Source organism: Erinaceus europaeus, chromosome 10 (genome assembly GCF_950295315.1).
Source record: "Erinaceus europaeus chromosome 10, mEriEur2.1, whole genome shotgun sequence".
NCBI classification, from domain to species: Eukaryota; Metazoa; Chordata; class Mammalia; order Eulipotyphla; family Erinaceidae; genus Erinaceus; species Erinaceus europaeus.
In genome coordinates, this window is record NC_080171.1 from 60,213,312 (window position 1) to 60,232,899 (window position 19,588).

The window sequence follows — 19,588 nt, forward strand, 5'->3', positions numbered from 1 at the left end:
TAAAACATGAGAATCTGATTATCGAAGCTATGAAATAAGCAACACTGTGTTAGCAGGCACACGACTGACTGTACTTGACCTATGCCAAAAGTAATGCAAGATACAGCATTTCAAAGGACTTGATTGATTTCAAACTGATGAACAATCACTATTGATTATCATTTTTAAATTTTGTTTATATATTTACTTGACAGACAGGCAGAAGTTCAGAGGGAAGGGAAAGAGAGAGGGAGAGAGACAGAAAAACACCTGTAGTATGACTTCACCACTTAAAAAGCCTTCCCCTGAAGATGGGGACTGTTGGCTTGAACCTGAGTCCTTGTGGGTTATAACATGTGTGCATAACTAGGTGCATCACTTCCCAGCCCTAATTTTTATTGACTCAGTCTTATTCACCTTTATTTAAGTACTTCTATTCATTTCAACCCAGTGGGTCTATCATATAGGGAGACCCTATGGTTCTGTTTCCTTCCTCTACTCTGGCTCTCTCCCTCCTCCACAAGGATAACCACCATAGTTTTGAGTCTTAGCAACAATTTGCCTACTTTTTTTTTCTTTTTAGTAAAATTACCGGTTTACGTGTTTCAGTTCTTTATATTGTACATATGAATAAAACCATCCAGTTATCTTTCAGAGAAATGCAGGTCATTTGGTGATATAACAATAATGATCTTTGAACAAAATACCAAATTAAAGAACCTTAAGGTATTATATATAATAAGATGTATTAGAAAAACAAAAATAGGCAGAGATAGATAGCATAATAGTTATACAAAGAGGCTCAAGCCTGAGGCTCCAAAGTCCTGTTTTTCTTTTTTTTTTCCCCTTTTGTTGTAGCCTCGTTGTGGTTATTATTATTGCCATTGTTGATGTTGTTCGTTGTTGGATAGGACAGAGAGAAATGGAGAGAGGAGGGGAAGACAGAGAGGGGGAGAGAAAGATAGAGACCCGCAGACCTGCTTCACCACCTGTGAAGCGACTCCCCTGCAGGTGGGGAGCCGGGGGCTCGAACCGGGATCCTTACGCCGGTACTTGCACTTTGTGCCACACACGCTTAACCCACTGCGCCACCGCCCGACCCCCAAGTCCTGTTTTTCTAATGGAGTCTTCAGTCTCTTGAAGAATTGCCTTATTTTTCCTAAACCTCTTTTCATCTACTATGAAGTTGAAATGCATGACCAATTTCTCTTTTATTTCTCATGTTCTTTAAAAAAATTATATTACCTTTATTAATTTATTGAATATAGACAGCAGGGAGCAGGTGGTGGCATACCCAGTTAAGCATTACATTACACTGTGCAAGGACCCAAGTTCAAGCCCTGGTACGAACCTGCAAGGGGAAAGCTCCAAAAGTGACAAAATAGGACTGCAAGTGTCTCTATCTCTCTCCTTCTCCATCCCCCCATTTCTCTCAGTCTCTATCCAATAACAAATAAATAAAATATTTAAAAATATTAAAGACAACCAAAAATTGAGAGGGAAAGGGGGATATAGAGAGGAAGAGAGACAGAGAGACACCTGAAGACCAGTGTCCCCACTTATGAAGCTCTCCCCCACCCCCACAGGTGGTGAGCGGGGGCTTGAAACCAGGTCCTTGTGCATTGTAACATGTACACTCAACCAGTTGTACCAACACCGGATCCCTTTTCAGTTTTTCTCTCTTCTATATGGGTGAGTGAACTTCCTTGACTTGTTATTTGGGACTGGAATACTTTCAAAGTGTCCTTCATGTCCTATAACACTGTTTTCATTTTCCTATCAAGTGATTCTCCAAAGTCATGAATTCCTTTCTTAATACATGTTTTCATATTAACTTGAGAGCTATGTATGTCTTTAATGTGTTTCCTAAGCTATCTCTCCCTTTATTCTTTTTATTTGTTTGCCTTCAGGGCTATCCCTGAGGCTCCATGCCTGCACTATGTATCCACTACTCTGGATGGCCTTTTAAAAAATTTTTTTATTAAATGGGTCTGAAAGAAATTGAGAGGGAGGGGAGGGGAGATAGGAGAAGAAAAATAACTTAGGGCCACCTCCCCACCTGCAGGGGGGTCGCCTCACAAGTGGTGAAGGCTGTCTGCAAGTGTTTCTTTCTCTTTTCCCTCACCACTTGTGAGGCGACCCCCCTGCAGGTGGGGAGTTGGCCCTAAGTCATTTTTCTAACTCTTCTGGGTTTCATAATTGTTTCTGGTCCTCGTCTTGGAATTACAGAACCAGCATTCTTCCTAGTTTTACTTATCTGTTTTGGTTTCTATTGTTGGCTACAGGTGGTATTAGGTTCTGCTTTGTTTGTGAGTTGTGGGAGTGGGACTGAAAAAGTGATGTGGTATTGTGGTGCCTGTTATCCTTTAAACAGAGCCCTAGTCTGTGGAATTAAGAGTGGAGAGATCTCAGACACCATCTTTCCCCAGATTGACTCCTGAAAATAAGAACTCTCTTGTGAAGTCAAAGACACTTTTTCTCTATTCTGCAGGGAAGTTCGACTGTGATCACCAGGGATTGTATGGTAGCTGGGACATCTTAGAGTTTGATAGGCTTCCCTGATACCACAAGGGTGAAGTAATTAATTTCCCTATTTCTTCTGAATCATTCCCTAGGATTTGTTCAGGAGTCTATGGCTTCTACAGGTATAAAAGGCATCCTGAGTTCCTTTATTTAGGCCATTTGGTCCTTGAGTGGTTCTGTGAGGCCCCTTTAAATTCACCATCAGGATTTGAAACAATTTTAAATAGTGTGTCCACCAGAAATGCAATGTACATTGCTTTTTGAGTCCCTCTCCCTCATCTTTTCCTCCTGCTGTTCACTTACAGTCACCAGCCTTCTGATACTTATTTTTATTTCTTTACCAGAAACCCTAGAGGTTATCTAATGAAATTCTTTAAGTTATTTTTGTTTAATAATATTTTCTGGGAAAGTCTACTTTCCAAGACTAGGTCTCTGTAGCTCCACCCCAGAAATCTCTGACTTAACTATAAATTGTATAAAACCATATATATACATATATATATGTGTGTGTGTGTGTGTATATATGTGTGTGTATGTATATATATATATATATATGAAGGAAAATACAATTTTGAGAAAAAAGGGAGAAAAGGATAAAATGGTGAAATGTACTGAGTCCTGATTCTAAACCGGGGGATCTAATATATATGAATGCATTACAGTCATTTAAATACACTTAATAATGACTTTATTGCATATAGAAATCAACTTAGTGACATTTCAAAAGGGTTACTTTGTGGAAAACTTTACAGCATTTAATAGTAACACAACGCAATACTTATCTTTGAAGACACACAGTATCAAGCAAAAATACATGAATGTCAGACATTTATCCAAGACTATTATCATTATTTCTTTTTAAAATTTTTAATATTTATTTATTTATTCCCTTTTCTTTCCCTTGTTATTTTATTGTTGTAGTTATTATTGTTGTTGTTATTGATGTCGTCGTTGGATAGGACAGAGAGAAATGGAGAAAGGAGGGGAAGACAGAGAGGGGAAGAGAAAGAGACCTGCAGACCTGCTTCACTGCCTGTGAAGCAACTCCCCTGCAGGTGGGGAGCTGGGGGCTCCAACCTAGGTCCTTGGGCAGGTCCTTGAGCTTTGCACCATCTGTGTTTAACCTTCTGCGCTACCGCCTGACTCCAAACTATTATCTTTTTATGTAGAAGCAAATACAACTTGAGGGGCGAAAAGCTTTCTTTTTAAAAAATATTTATTTATTCCTTTTTGTTGCCCTTGTTTTATTGTTGTACTTATTATTGATGTCATCGTTGCTGGATGGACAGAGAGAAATGGATAGAGGAGGGGAAGACAGAGGGGGGAGAGAAAGATAGACACCTGCAGACCTGCTTCACCACTTGTGAAGTGACTCCCCTGTAGATGGGGAGCTGGGGTCTGGAACAGGGATCCTTATGCGGGTCCTTGCTCTTTGTGCCACCTGTGCTTAACTCACTGCACTGCCACCTGACTCCCTAAAAAGCTTTCTTTTAATAGAGCCTAATAAAACAAAAATAGGAAAAGGAATGAAGGAGGAGGAGGAGGAGGAGGAGGAAGAAGAAGAAGAAGAAGGAGAAAGAGAAGGAGAAGGAGAAGGAGAAGGAGAAGGAGAAGGAGAAGGAGAGGGAGAGGGAGGTGGAGGGGGAAGGGGAAGAGGAAGAGAAAGAGGAAGAGCAAGAGGAAGAGGAAGAGGAAGAGGAAGAGGAAGAAGGAGTAGGAGAGAAGAAGGAGAAGGAGAAAACTCCTGCAGCCCTGCTTCACTCCTCTTAAAGCTTCTCCCCTTCAGGCAAGGACCTGGGGCTTAAACCCAGGTTCTATCACATGGTAACGTGTGCATTTTAAGGATTTTGATTAAGTGGAAAAAGAGAAAGGGGTCACCATTGTGCTGCTCATTTCTAGCATGTATTAGTGTCTGGATATCAAATATGGACCTTCAGGAATACAAATATTATACTTTAATAAGTTTTTCCCCTCCTGCTTAATAACAATTTAAACATGGCTTTCTTTTTTGATTAAATATACTTTGTGTTAAAATATTTTGTGATGTTTTTCTAATTAACTTTTATTTCTTAAAATTTCCTTCATGGGGCCAGGGGTTGATAGCATGATGGTTATGCAAAGAGACTTTCATCCCTAAGGCTCCAAAGTCCCAGGTTCAATCCCTTGCACCATCATAAACCAGAGTTGAACACTGCTCTATTAACAACAACAACAACAACAAAATTTCTTCATGGAAGTGAATTTGTAGTTACCCACCTGACATTGGTAAGGTGAAGGAAGACATCATATTGTACTGGAAGTAAATGTCACCTTTTTTTTATATGACAAAAAATACTCTTTTGAGGGCCTGAAAAATATCTCACTTGAATAATGGGCCTGTGTTGCTATGTGTAGTCCAGACTCAAGTTTACACAAACATACACCACCTTGGAGAAAACTTCTATGGTCTCTGTCTCTCTGTCTCTCTCTTTCAAAAAGTTAACACAGAGTGGTACAATGCTATTGATGACAAAAGAGAAACTGAGAGAGATTGACATTTTAAATCATGTAAGTAAAAGCTTTTATGATCTTATTGGTGCCATTCTTTATGCTTGAAAAATTCATTTAAATCCATCTTAGAAGGGATAATTTAAGTTTTATTTTTGAATAGTGGGTCCAATGATTTCTTCCTGAGGAATAAAAAGGACAATGATGCTTTAACCATGGATGCTTAGATTTTTATCTTATTACACTTAGTAAATGAGTCAGGAAACCCTTTAATATCTCAATATAATGATCTAGATATCTGTAATTTCTAATTCATAAAGTTTATGATGATATATAAAACAAAATATTTTAAACATTTAAACTCTCATAGATTAAATGATCGATGATAATATTTTTATTTTCCTCATAATAACATTGACTATTTTATGATCATATGCATAAATATGATCATAAATATGAACATTTGTCCTAATATTAAATTAAAAGAATAAACAAATAATAATATACTTCACTGCACTGAGAAAAACAATGTGAACTTTTTGTTTGATCCTCATCATATCCTTATGTCAAAGGCACTATTTTGTCACCACTTTATAGAAGAGAAAACAGAGGAGAAAGATATCATAATATGTTCAGGCACATAAAATATAACAATGGAAACTGTAATGTATTATTTTCATAAATTCACTCTAGAACATAATCTGATGACAGAAAAAATAATTTGGTATCAAAAGCTCTAGAAAGGTTCATTTCATTATCCCTTTTGAAGTGAAACTCAAAGCACATTATAAACTGAGCGAAAGATACATGGTTGGGGCTGAGTGATGGCCCCACCTGGGTGTGTGAACATGTTACCAACCACAAGAACTCAGGTTCAAGTCCCGGGTTCCCACCTGTAGGAGGAAAGCTTCACAAGTGGTGAAACAGTGCTGCAGGTGTCTCTCTATCTGTCTTCCTCTCTATATCTCTTTTCCTCTTGATTTCTGACAGTCTCTATCAAATAAGTAAAGATAATAAAATAAAAAAAGAGCCAGGGTTGACTTAGTCAAGGGTTTCTGAATAACTTATGTGCTTATGCCAATAATGTGATTAAAATAAAAGCAAGATAAATATATTCATCCAAATGTTCACTATTCAATAATCAAATATTATTTAGCAATTCGTGTGACACTCAAAGATTATATTGGAAATTAGACATTATTTATGCTTTCATAAAGTTCTAGTCTAAGGCGAGACAATGAAGCATAGGCATGCAAATAAGTAAGTTCTCATGGATATTCATAAGGGAGATAGTGTACATTTCTAGTTGTCTTTGGTGACAGTTGAAGTCATCATTCAAGATTAAATTATATTATTATTGTTATGCTATGTTAATTAAAGGAAAGAGGATGAGAGACACGGATTTTCACTGAAAACCAGAGAGAAAAGCTCACTTCTAAAAATTGTGTAAATTTAAAAGTACACAGCCAAAAATAGTAAAAAAGAAATGTTATGACAATATATTAAAAATTTTGGCTATGCCTGTCAAACTAGGTGTGTGCTTAGAATCTTAACATTTTACTTCATAGCTTCTTTTTTAGTACAATTCCTTTGAGTATGTATAGTGTTGATAGAATTCAAAACACTGTAGAAAACTCAAGTACAGAACAACTCTGAACCATATTCCTTAAAAAGAACATACATTGACAAGAGTCAGGTGGTGGCATAACTGGTTGAGCACACCTTATGATACTCAAGTCCCTGGCTCCCACCTTCAGGGGGGAGGTTTTGCACATGGTAAAGCAGTGCTGCAGGTGTCTATTTGTCTCTCTCCCTCTCTATCACCCCCTTCCCTCTCAATTTCTGGCTATCTTTTCTCTATCCAATAAATACATAAAGATAATAAAAAATAATAAAAAATACAGAGGAGAAGTAAAGAGTCCCACAAAATACCCAAATGTTTGTCCGAGGAAAAATATCTAACAACTAGTTTAAGGGCCAGGTGGTGGTGCGCTTGGTTGCATGCACATATTACAGAAAGCAAAGGACCCAGGTTCAAGCCCCTAGTCCCCACCTGCAGGGGAAAAGCTTTGCAAGTGCTAAAGCATGTCTGCAGCGCTCTCTCTCTCTCTCTCTCTCTCTCCCTCCCTCCCTCCACCTCTCTCCTCCACCCTCTCACTTTCTAGCTGTCTAGTAAATAAAATTAATGAAAATTAAAATAAAACTAATTCAAAAGGCAGTTAATAGATGGCATAAATTAAAGTGGCAGGTGCATGAGTACATATTATTTCCATTAATTATTTCTAGTATGGCAGAAGAACTATACTGTTTAAGATGTATCTTCTTGACTAAGTATTTGGCAAAAAATTTACAAGTAATATTTCTTGCTACCTTGTGAAGAGGAAAACTATAAGGCTTCTTTTCCAATTAGTGTCACAACTGATCTTTTATGGAGGAAGAACATCTAAACTTTGTCTCACCCTCCAGTGTCTCAAACTTGCTGTTGGTTTATATTTTTAAAATGTTTATAGTTTAGAGAAATAATAAAGCACAATAATACACATGAATGTAAACTGTTAATTTTTCACAAATATTCTAATGCAATTTTGGGCACCTAGTTATATTCCTTATTCTACAAGAGTCTGAGAGATAACTGTCCAGTGAATACCAGAGAAATAATGAGAAGAATAAAAACTATAGGTCAATAAATGCTACACATCTGGATAGTGAGTAGCTGAGCCATGTACACCCACCCAGATTCAAGCCTGGCCCCCGGCTCAATGAAGAAGGCTTTGTTACTGTGGTCTCTTTAACTCTTTCCCTGCCTCCATCAAAAAGAAGAAGAGAGAAATTAAAAATTAGGGATAAAATATATGAAACAAATGATAAAGATTTAGGTTAGCTGACACATTATTTTATAACATTTATTTTTATTTAATTAATGTAAAGCATCTAAGCTTAAGATGTGCATTATATATATATTACATATTATAATATATGTATAACATGTTAACATCAGCCATCTCATATAATCACAATTTTCTTTTTTTGTAGAACTTTTACAGTTTACATTCCTATCTCATAAAAATATAATACAGTCTTAACTTTGGTCATGTTTGAAATAACATCCCCAGAATTTATTTATTTTGTAACTAAAAGCTGGCAATTTTTTGAACACATTCACCCACTTATGCCCATTTCACCTGTCTGCCTCTGGAACAAACCGATTTTTGCTGTTTCTATCAGTTTTTTGTTTGTTTGTTTTAGATTTTACCTTTAAATGAGATCATATATATTATTTGTTTTCTCAAACTGAGATTATTTTAAATAATAAAGTATTACTATGACACAGTATGAGGAAAGGAAGTAGAAATATCCTAGATGACAAGTGCATATCCTCAATTTTTAACAAGTTTGAATTAACCCAAAGTAATCATGTGTTTGGATATATGCAGTGTATGTTTTGTGTTAATGATACCTGAAACAAAAGACACCATGATAAAAAAAAGATGCATGCATCCTTGAAAGCAAAAAATATTAGAAAAATGTCAGTTTACAATCAAGATGAAATTGGAAAGCAAGTATATGAATCAGTGATGATATTCCAAGGAATATAACTCTCTCAATAAGAAGCACATTGAGAAAAATATTCATGGAAGATGAAGGATATATATTTTTTTTCTTACTTTGGAACAGTACTAGCGATGTGGCGGAACACTCATGGATACATAGCGTGACTGGATGTCACAGTGAAGTTTCTGAATGTTTAAACATTTAAGATATGAGACCTCCTTGGTATTAGAGTCTAATTCATTTTGGCAGTTGACAGTTTGTTGGCAGTTTACACTTGGTAAGTGCACCTGACTCTGTCAGACTGTTTTCATAAGCTTCCCACCTGTCACTTTGTAAGTGGCCTTCTTTCCACTTCCACAAAGGCTGTCTATTTTATATTCTCTTAGTCATTAAGATTTAAAGTGACTGCGTGGTGAAAGGCCACATAATCAGTCTTTGTGATGACAACATTGCCTGCACTATAGATATCAAGATATCACAAATGTGAAAGTACAGAAAGTACTAGTTCAGAAATGTTATTTAATTTACAGTCCAGGGTGCAATGGTCATTGATCTTCAGGCATTTGGTAGCAGTTTCTTGTTTGATTAAAAAAAAAAAAACAACTTTAATTATTACTTTACCGAAGAAATGCTATTTTACAAAATGATGGTGTCCTGGAGGCTCAAATTCACATCACCCAAAATATGTCTTAGTACATCTCATTTCCACCCGAGTGCTGCGCTTCCTCCTCATATGGTCTCGGGAACCATACCTGATGAGCATCTCCTTTTTGTAAGTTCTAATCTGTAGAAACAGATCAACTCCTCTCAATTTGCAGTCATATAAATCACTACTTAATTAATATGAGAGAAAAAAGAATTTATCTTTTACAGAATTAGTGTTGCATTCATATTTACGTTGTCTTCTTAAATGCAATAATGTTTTCTCTGGAAACTTTAAAATTTCAGATTTAAAAAAATAATTAGAAAAGTTGTACTAAATATATGATTTTCATATCATGGTTAATTCTTAAGGAATTTTAGTGAAAAATATAATATATGTTATTATTAGTAGTAGAATGCCCCAAAATGTAGTGCATTGATAATTTTATATAGTTGTAAATATTATAAAAAATGTTAAAGTTCCTTGACTAAAACAATATTTCTTTTCTAGCAGTAACAATAAAGCTGACACTGTATCAATAAATAATTCATGACTGATAAGAGAAATCTTATTAAAATTAAAATCAAAGCTTATCAAAAGAACAGTGATAAAGACTATATAGCAAGGAGTGCTTTATAATAAAGATTATAAGCCATGCTAAGATAAAAGAAAATTTAGTTTATTTCAACATAAAACGGAGATTCAAGACAAAAAAAAAAACACTCTTGTTTGGAAAATAAAAGCTGAGTATTACTTCAAGCAAGCTATACAAATTACCAACCAAATTTTATTAGAAATGCAGAAGAAGATAAAAGGAACAAAATTAAGAATTCAAACATAAACTACAACATATCAATTATTTAACTTTGAAGGTTGGCAAGGAGGCTGCAGTCTTCCTAGATCCCTATTGTTAACAAAATATTAAGTATATTCATTTGAAAAACTTATATCAGAGAGGACACTTAACATATACACTTTAAGGATTCTGATAGATTGCTGAGAGATGCTAGAAAAAGAGAACAGTATTCTTGTGTTGTTCTTTCAGATATCTACTAATTCCTTAATGGTCCCTACCAAGCATGAAATGTTATTTCCACAAACTAAACCTACAAACCAGGCTGTAAGGCTGTAATTAGATGTCTTTATGTCACATCTTTTACAAAGGAGAATGGAAGTTAGAGATAAGGGGGATTGAGGGAAGACAGAAGAAGGATCATAAGAAAATTTAACTGAGAGAAAGAATTTTTATATTAGCTGTAGGTAGGAACATTCACAGATCTGTTTATTAAGTTGTATAGTAACTATGATAAGGCCAGGGCTCTACAGGTATCAAGTCAACACTTCATTAAAGGACTAAAAATATATCCTATGCTTAGAGGGGATTCCATCTAACAAGTCATAATTATAAAACCCTCTAGTTGCTAGCTGACCAGTGATTACATATTCAGCTTGCAACCCCCCACCCATGGATTTATTTAAAGTGATAATTTAACTTCTGCTTTGACAAATTAGTTAGTAAGCCATTTGTTACAAGACTGGACAATTTTGCTGACTTTTAAAAAATAAAGTATGCCTTATTTTGCCTGATTTTTATTTCCATATATCTATATAAGATTTTTATTTTGAGCTACTCAAGTCTAATTACTGTTTGATGACACACCTTAATGTATCTGAAATCACATTTGTTTTCCTTTTTCTAAATGAATATTCTTTGTTATTTGACAGGTTTTCAATAGTTTATAAATTCAGATCAGATAATACTGAACTGCCCTACACCAAGACCCAAGCATTTCATATACATATATATTTTTTTCCTTTTTATTGCCCTTGTTGTTTTTATTATTGTTGTAGTTATTATTATTGTTGTTATTGACGTCATCATTGTTAGATAGGACAGAGAGAAATGCAGAGAGGAGGGGAAGACAGAGAGGGGGAGAGAAAGATATACACCTACAGACCTGCTTCACTGCCTGTGAAGCTTCTCCTCTGCGGGTGGAGAACCAGGGGGCTGGAACAGTGCTCCTTAAGCTGGTCCTTGTATTTGGCGCCACATGTGCGTAACTCGCTGTGCTACCGCCGACCCTAGACCCTAGCATTTCTAATTACACGTCATCTGTATAAATTAAATATAAAAGTTTAACAACATTTCAGAGTGGAACTAGACAATTTACTTAATAGCCAATATGCCTTACTGTAGGTACAACCCTGACTTAAGTAAATCATATGGCCTCAGGTTCTGAGCTATTTCTCCCTATGTCTCTCTTTCCTTCTGTCTTTCTTAATGAAAATTTGAGTTTACCTGTAGTTCTACAGGGGGAAACAAAATTCAAAATGGTATTCTAATTTTTACTTCAGTTGTTATAAAATATTTTTTATTGTAAGACCAGTACTAATACTAAGAAAACTTATAGGTGTGTGTGTGTGTGTGTGTGTGTGTATGAAATTATATGTAATACTGGGTTGTCAAGTAAGTCATGATGTATTTTTCCTGTTTTGCAATGCAAGATTTTTCATGTTTTTTTCTGACAGCCCAAAATACATACATCTATATATATTCAAATCAGTAACTATAGTCTTCAAGTCTGTTGTAATGAACAACTGTTCATACTTTCATTAGCCTGCATGAAATTTACTTTGAACTAAGGTATAGTCAATTCAGATATTCCAATGGATACTCCATCCTCTTCCCTCTCTTTTACACACACACAAATAATAATAAAATAAAATAAAATAATGACCTTAAAGGCACTTAATACATTCTCTGAAATTCCCTTCAATAATATCACAGTCAATAAATTTGTGTCCACTTTTGTCTTTATAGCTAATTTTGGGGAACCCAACAGAAGAGTCTAACATCGGTGCTAATTCCTTTTCTGTTGGTACATGATAGCTGAGAGCCTGAGTAGAATTCTAGCCCCTTTCACTGGGCTGCAAATAAAATAGGGTTAAGGCAAATGGATTGTAGGTGTTTCTGAAAAAGCAATAGCATTAGTTGAAGCTTCTGAAGTTTATGCACTAAAATAAAAGGTAAAATGACTTCATAAAGCCTAAAGTAACTCTTTTTGGTAATTATTTTTATGATGTAAAATATAATATATACTATATACTATATATAAGATATATATTACAGCACATAAGATATAAAATGGAGGTAGAGAAATTTTATAATGGATGTGATAATGTCATGGTATCGACTGTATCTTCTAGAAGCTATATACTTGACCTTTTACATAGGCCTATAGTAATGGCTTGAGAAGAGAGTCTATAAACTTAGCAGTAGAACTATTTGACAGGGTATGTATTTTAGAAGTATAACAGAAGAGTATTGTATTCATTTCTGTAAATTGTTTTAAGACGTAAGTAAAATGTATTTAAAACTTTTCCTGAGACTGGTGAAGAGTAGAACAAGCTCACAATTGCATGATCTGACTAAAAGTTGAAAGAGAAACACAGAAAGTAATCTGTAAAGACAGGCAAAATACTAATAATTAGAAAGAAAATGGAAGATTAAGAGAAGCAAAACTGAGTCTGACCTTAAGAATGTATTTTCTATGCAATAGAGATGATATTGAAATCCCAGAAACAGGCCTTTGAAGTAAACTTAGTAGCCACTAGACAGAACAATAAGAGAACAAAAACTTACCATAACTACATGAATAAGAGTAATAGAAAATCTAAAGGGAGAAAACAATATAGTAAAGAAATATGTTAATTCTTAAGGAACACTGCTTACTGTATCAGAGTTCTATGTTTCTTTCTTGGCAATAAAATGAGGAAATGAAGCATAAAATATCAGGAGGAAAAGGGTCAGGAAACACTGTTGATTGGAATGAGATGAAACCCAAAAAGAAATATTATAGATACATGTTATTTTCAATGTATACTACTACTTCAAAGTTAGTATTATCTCAGTATCAAAATTAAAATTACTTATTCAATTGTCAAAACTTGTACCTAAGATAATTCTAAGGGACAATAGTAACAGTTAAAAATGACTAGTCCCCAGCTCGCCTAGGTAATATGACTGCTTACCCACATTGTGGGACTCAGGTTTAAACTCTGCTCCCATGATGTTGGAGGTAGTTTCAGTGCTATAGTTTCCCCTGCCCCCAAACCTGTATTTGTATTTCTTTTTTTAAAAAATTAATTAATTTATTTAAGAAAGGAGACATTAACAAAATCATAGGATGGGGGGTACAACTCCACACAATTCCCACCACCCAATCTCCATAACCCACCCCCTCCCTTGATAGCTTTCCCATTCTCTGTCCCTCTAGGAGCATGGACCCAGGGTCCTTGTGGGTTGCAGAAGGTGGGAGATCTGGCTTCTGTAATTGCTTCCCCACTGAACATGGGCGTTGACTGGTCGATCCATACTCCCAGTCTGCCTCTCTCTTTCCCTAGTAGGGTGAGTCTCTGGGGAAGCTGAGCTCCAGGACGCATTGGTGGGGTCTTCAGTCCAGGGAAGTCTGCCCAGCATCCTGATGGCATCTGGAACCTGAGGGCTGAAAAGAGAGTTAACACACAAAGCCAAGCAAATTGTTGAAGAATCATGGACCCAATGCTAGAATAGTGGAGATGAAGTGTTGGGGGTACTCACTGCAAACTCTAGTGTACTACTGCTTTTAGGTGTATATTCACCCTAGTTTATGGATACCTGTGAACATATGCTCTATCTTCTGGAACCTGGTCTATATCTAGGTTTTGGTACTTTGTTAGGAAGAGAACCACCTGGGACGGAATTAGAGAATACTATGAAAGGAAAGGTCTCACCTGAGTGATGAAGCTGAAGGGTTGTCGTTCCACACCTGAAGTCTCTGGACACAGTCTGAAGTGAAGCATGCTGGGGTGGCACTCATGGAGTTGATTAGGTTGCAATCAGCGGATGCAATATTATTTGATAAGAATTGGGAGAAGCATACTGGAAAGCGGGCTCTACCCTAGGGTCCCAGAACTGGGGGAAGTTTAGGCTCTATAGTGGAAATGTATTTCTTATCTGAAAAACCATATACAGAGAGGATAAACCCTGGTGAAAACAAACAAACAAACAAAAAACCTAAGTTTTTAATACAAAGATAGGCTATATAGCTTTAAGAAATAGCAGTACAATGCATAATTTAGAATCTCTGATTTGAATACTACTGAGCCTTAATTCCTCTTTTTCTAATTTTATTTATTATTTATGGGATAGAGACAGAAATAAATCTAGAGAGAAGGGGGAAGTAGGGACGGAAAGAGAAAGAGAGACACCTGAAGCACTGCTTCACCCTTTGTGAAGCCTGGTTCTTGCAGGTAGAGACCAGGGACTTGAATATCCTTGTTCATTTATATAACGTACGAGATCAACCAAGTACACTGCCACACAGCCCCAGGCCTTAATTTCTTTTAGGATATAATCTTAAAATGGGCATCTTTGCTTTCTTTTTATAACTTAGTACATAGTGTATACTAACTTGCACAAACTAATCCAGAAATCCACACAAAAAATTAAACAAACTCAATCTTAACCAAATACCATATTAAATTGTCTTAAAGTGGATCATAAATCTAATCTGAGTCTAAGAGTCATAAAATATCCAGATTAAACACTACAGAAAAAATGATTTTTCATTGAATAGAAACAAAAATCATGTGGCATGTAAAGAAAAATGTGCCGTATTCAACTTCATCAAAATTGAAATATGATATTTTTCAAGAGACTCTGTTAAAGTGAAAACTGTATTGTAAAATAATATTTGCAAAACATGTATTGGAAAAATGAATGTACTCATTATACAAATATAAGAGGAAGAGTCTGATCCCTTTAACACTTCAGTGCTGTAGGATTTTTTCATTTTCCCTCTGTCTTTGTCTCTTCTTCTCACTGTCTGAAAAAAAAAAGTTAACCTGGAACAGTGAAGGCTTGATGATGATTAGATAAAGATATATAGTCTGTAAACCTCATTGACCTGACTTAGGGCCCATGCCTATCCATATTTCGCACAGGAGCATATGCAATCTCTGCATCCCCACTGGTCTGAACTCAGAGTCAATGACCATATCTAAGAACATTCTAGGCTATACTTATTTTCAGGACCAGTCTTCCTGAGTGACAGAATATGTTGATCCATCCTACCTTCAGAGAGTGGGGACGTTTCTACCATTGTTCTACACTCACGGCAAGGTCCCATAGAGGCCCACAAAAGTTTTATGATGCTGTTCCTGATGGAGATGACCAGTGATGGAGGAGAGACAGATCTGTTAGAGGTCTAGGTCCATCATATCTGTGTGGGAATCCCAGAATTACCTGAATAGGAGCTATTCTCTGCCCTGATCCAGATTTCTAGTCCTATTTACTTCTTCCCAGACAATACTTTCATCCCACCTGCATGCTAGCTATGGAGATCAGACAAAAATTAGTAAAGTCAGGGGCCCCTTGCAATATACCTGAAATAGACTTCCTAGCTTCTTCCAACATGAAGACCCCAAATTTCATCTGCTATATTCTTACCTTTATGTTCATATTATTAAACAATTTACTCTGCTTTATATCATCATGCTCTTTAGCCAGCAAGTTGGAAATGCTACCATGAAGCCAACCTGAGTTCCCTGGGCAGATAATCTCACCAATGAGTCCTAGAACCCCAACTTCCCATAGGGAATGATAGAAACAGGCTGGGAGTATGGATTGGCCTGTCAATGCCCATTTTCATTGGAGAAGCAATTAAAGAAGCCAGACCTTCCACCATTTGCACCCTATAAAGAATTTTGGTCCTTACTCCCAGAGGAATAAAGAATAGGGAAAGGGGACAGGAGGTGGCACAACTGGTTAAGTGCACACATTACAGTGCACAATGACCCAGATTCAAGCCCCTGGTCCCCAACTGCAGGGAGAAAGTTTCAAAAGTGGTAAAGTAGGGCTGCAGGTGTCTCTCCATATCTCACCCTCTCTATCTCCCCTATCCCTCAATTTCTTTCTGTCTCTATCCAATAATAAATAATGATAAAATAATATTAAAACATTTTGAAAGTGAATCTTCTAATGGAGGGGATGGAATGTGGAACTTTGGTAGTGGGAATTGTGTGTAATTGTACCCTTCTTATCCCACAATCTTGTTGATTATTATTAAATCACTGATAAATAAAAAAGGGTATATAGTCTATGACCATACCACCCTAACCACATCTGATCTCATCTGATAAAGATAAGTAAATATAGATATAGATGGAGATGTGGATCTATATCTTGATTTATATAGATCTTCAATTCACTAAGCTTAAATAGAAATAAAAAACAAAACCTAAAAGTGACAGAACAATTTAAAATATTGCAAGACTTGAATGAAAGTCCACTAAAGATATACAGTTGTCAAGTAATCATATAGATATATAATCAGTGTCATTATCACTGGTCACAAGGAAAGCATGAATTAAAATATTAGTTAAACACAATTAAAATGACTAAAGTTAGGAAGTCAGATAATTCATGATGAAAGAGTCTGAGTCTGGTGCTGCTAAAACATTTATCTGCTGCTTATCAAGCTGTGAAATTCATGTAACTATTTTGTCAAAAATGGATATATTGTAAAAACTGTAACATCAACAAAACATATAACTATGAATTTTCACATATAAATCTACATATCTGTTATCCATAGGCAATGAAAGAATATTAAAATCATACATGCACCCCAAGCATTGTAAATGAATAATAATAGAATCTTTCAGTAACATCTAAACTAGAAACAATTCACATCTCCATCACAAGAGAAAGATTCCAATGGAATATTACTCAAGTATACAAAGAAACAAATTATTGATGTGATAAGCAATATGAATAAAACTCAAAGTAACTGCTAAGTAAAGAAAACAGATAGAAGAGAACCTACCACATGATTATTCTTTTATGAAATTCTACAATCTGGAAAGTGGAAATTAATTTTCTGTGGTTGCCAGAAGATTAAAGTGGCCCTTGATAGACCTGTGTAATTGGTTATAAATGAGATTAGGAGACTTTTGTTGGCCTTTTATTCTGATTTATTTTAATATATTATTTTGTTAGTTTTAATATGACAGAGACAAATAGAGACCAGAGCATCCACTGCATTATATGCAATGCCAGTGATGGAACCCCAGGTCTCACACATTTAGGATACATGCTATATCTCTAAATCATCTAAGTTCTGGAGTCTTTTACTTTGATTGTTGCATGGGCATGTTAATGTATCAAATTTATGAAATGATATGCTTAAATAGATTCAGCTCGCCTACTGTGTATATATTTCCTATTTGTCTTTTAGATGTATTTTGTTTTGTAGTTATCATGAATATTGTGTCTGACTTACAATATCTACAAGAGTCTTCTTTAAGTTGTACTTGGTTCAGCAACATTGGACTGTGCCTCTCTATTTTGCTCTCCCCTTTCCTGAGTCTGATTTTCTCTATTGTTACATTCCTGGTTCTGTTCTAATACTGATCATCATTAAATGTTGGAACTCCTTTGTCTCTTCTTTTCATGTGGGACTGCAATCAGTAATTCTTGCAAGGCAGGCTTGGTAGTGGCAAATTCCTTCAGTTTCTGAATGTTTGAATAGATATTTACTTCTCCCTCATATTTGAAGAGTAATTTAGCAGGATGCAGAACTCGTGACTGGCAATTCTTATCTTTTAATACTTTGAGTATGCCATTCCACTCCCTCTTTGCCTCAAGGGTTTATGATGAGACATCTCATAAAAGCCTGATGGTTCTGCCTTTGTATGTGACTTTCTTCCTTTCCTTTCCCTGGCAGCCTGCAATATTTTCTCCTTGTTCCTGGTTTTGAATTGTTTTACAGTAATATCTCTTGGTGTGTGTTATTTTGGATTCAAGAATTTAGCTGTGCATTCACCTTCTTGGATTTATGTATTTTGAACATTGCTCACTTATGAAAAATTTTCTGTTAAAATGTCTTTGAATATGTTCTCTACTCCTCTCTTTTTCCTCAGTGATACCAATAACTCTGATGTACAGCTTTCTGATGGAGTCTGCTATTTCACAGAGAAGTGCTTCATTTTTCCTAAACTTTCCCTCTCTAAGAGTTTTAAATTCACAGTATGGTGTTTATGTCTTCTAGTGTTGACATTCTCTCCGTCACATGATTAAGTCTACTTCTGAGGCATCTTACCTCAACTTGAACTACATTCAAAATGTCCTTTAGGCCCTACAATCCTGCTGGGAGTTTTTGTTTGTTTATTTATTTGTTTTCTGTACTTTTCAATTCTTTGGTAAAATGATCACTGGGTTTTTGAATCTTAACTTTAGTTTCTTGAAGTTGTTTAATAATGAATTTTCTGAACTCTGTCTCTGTCATTTCCTCTAGATTTGTGCCTGTCTGGGCATTTGTGGTTTCTGTCATTGTTCTGTGTATTTCTGTTTCCTCATTAAGGTAGCTTTCATTGTTGTGCCAGCAGGAGGCACTGTGGATAAAGTATTGAATTTTCTTATTTTTATATCTTGGTGGCTGAGGGGAAGTATATCTATATTACATATATATAATTTTTATTTATAAAATGGAGATACCAACAACACCATAGGATAAGAGGGGTACAATTCCACACAGTTCCCACCACCAGGACACCTTATCTTATCCCCTCCCCTCCCTGGATAGCTTTCTTATTCTTTACCCTAAGTCACCGTATTGGGTCAGTGTCCTTGATATCAATATAGGTTCTCCTTGCTGCTGTTTCAGCCTCTGTGGGGCAATAGCACTGAAAACTCAAGAAGTGACAGTTGAAAACTGATGATTTTTTTCGGGTGACTTTTTCTTTATAACAGTTTTTTGTTGTTTAAACGCAAACCCGGAAGTGGTGTGCCTCAGCTGCCAATCTCCCAGTTTCATGCCAGCTGTTCCTGAGTGCAGCCTTTTAGTCCCAGGACTCTTATCCTCAAGTCTTTTTCTGTCCACAAGTCATATATGTCTGTACTTACCTATGGCTTGGTAAGTTTACAAAGAAAACCTGGTTGTATTTTGTTGAGTTTTCAGGTGATTTTTGTTGTTTTTCCTAGTTGACCATAAAGAGCAAAACAAGTCTGCTGCTACTCTATAGCCATGCCTCCCTCCCTTGCTGTGATCCTGTTTTTGAGCACTGCAAGTAAGCATATTTATGCAAAATTAGCATGAACGATCCAGTTTATAGCATCTGTTCAAAGCAGTATGGATTTCCTCTAGGGTGAAAACCTCAACATAGCATAGCAACATTGTGGAAAAATGGAATGTGAACTTTCATTGTTTCTAGGCAGACATAAATATCATAGACAGTGTCAGGTAAGACTGATTAATGGATTCAGTAAAGAGAAGTGTATCACTTTCATATCTTGACCAGTTTTCCACTTGCATTTGTTTCAAGTTTTATTTATTTGTGTCAGATTATGTATCCCTTTTAAGA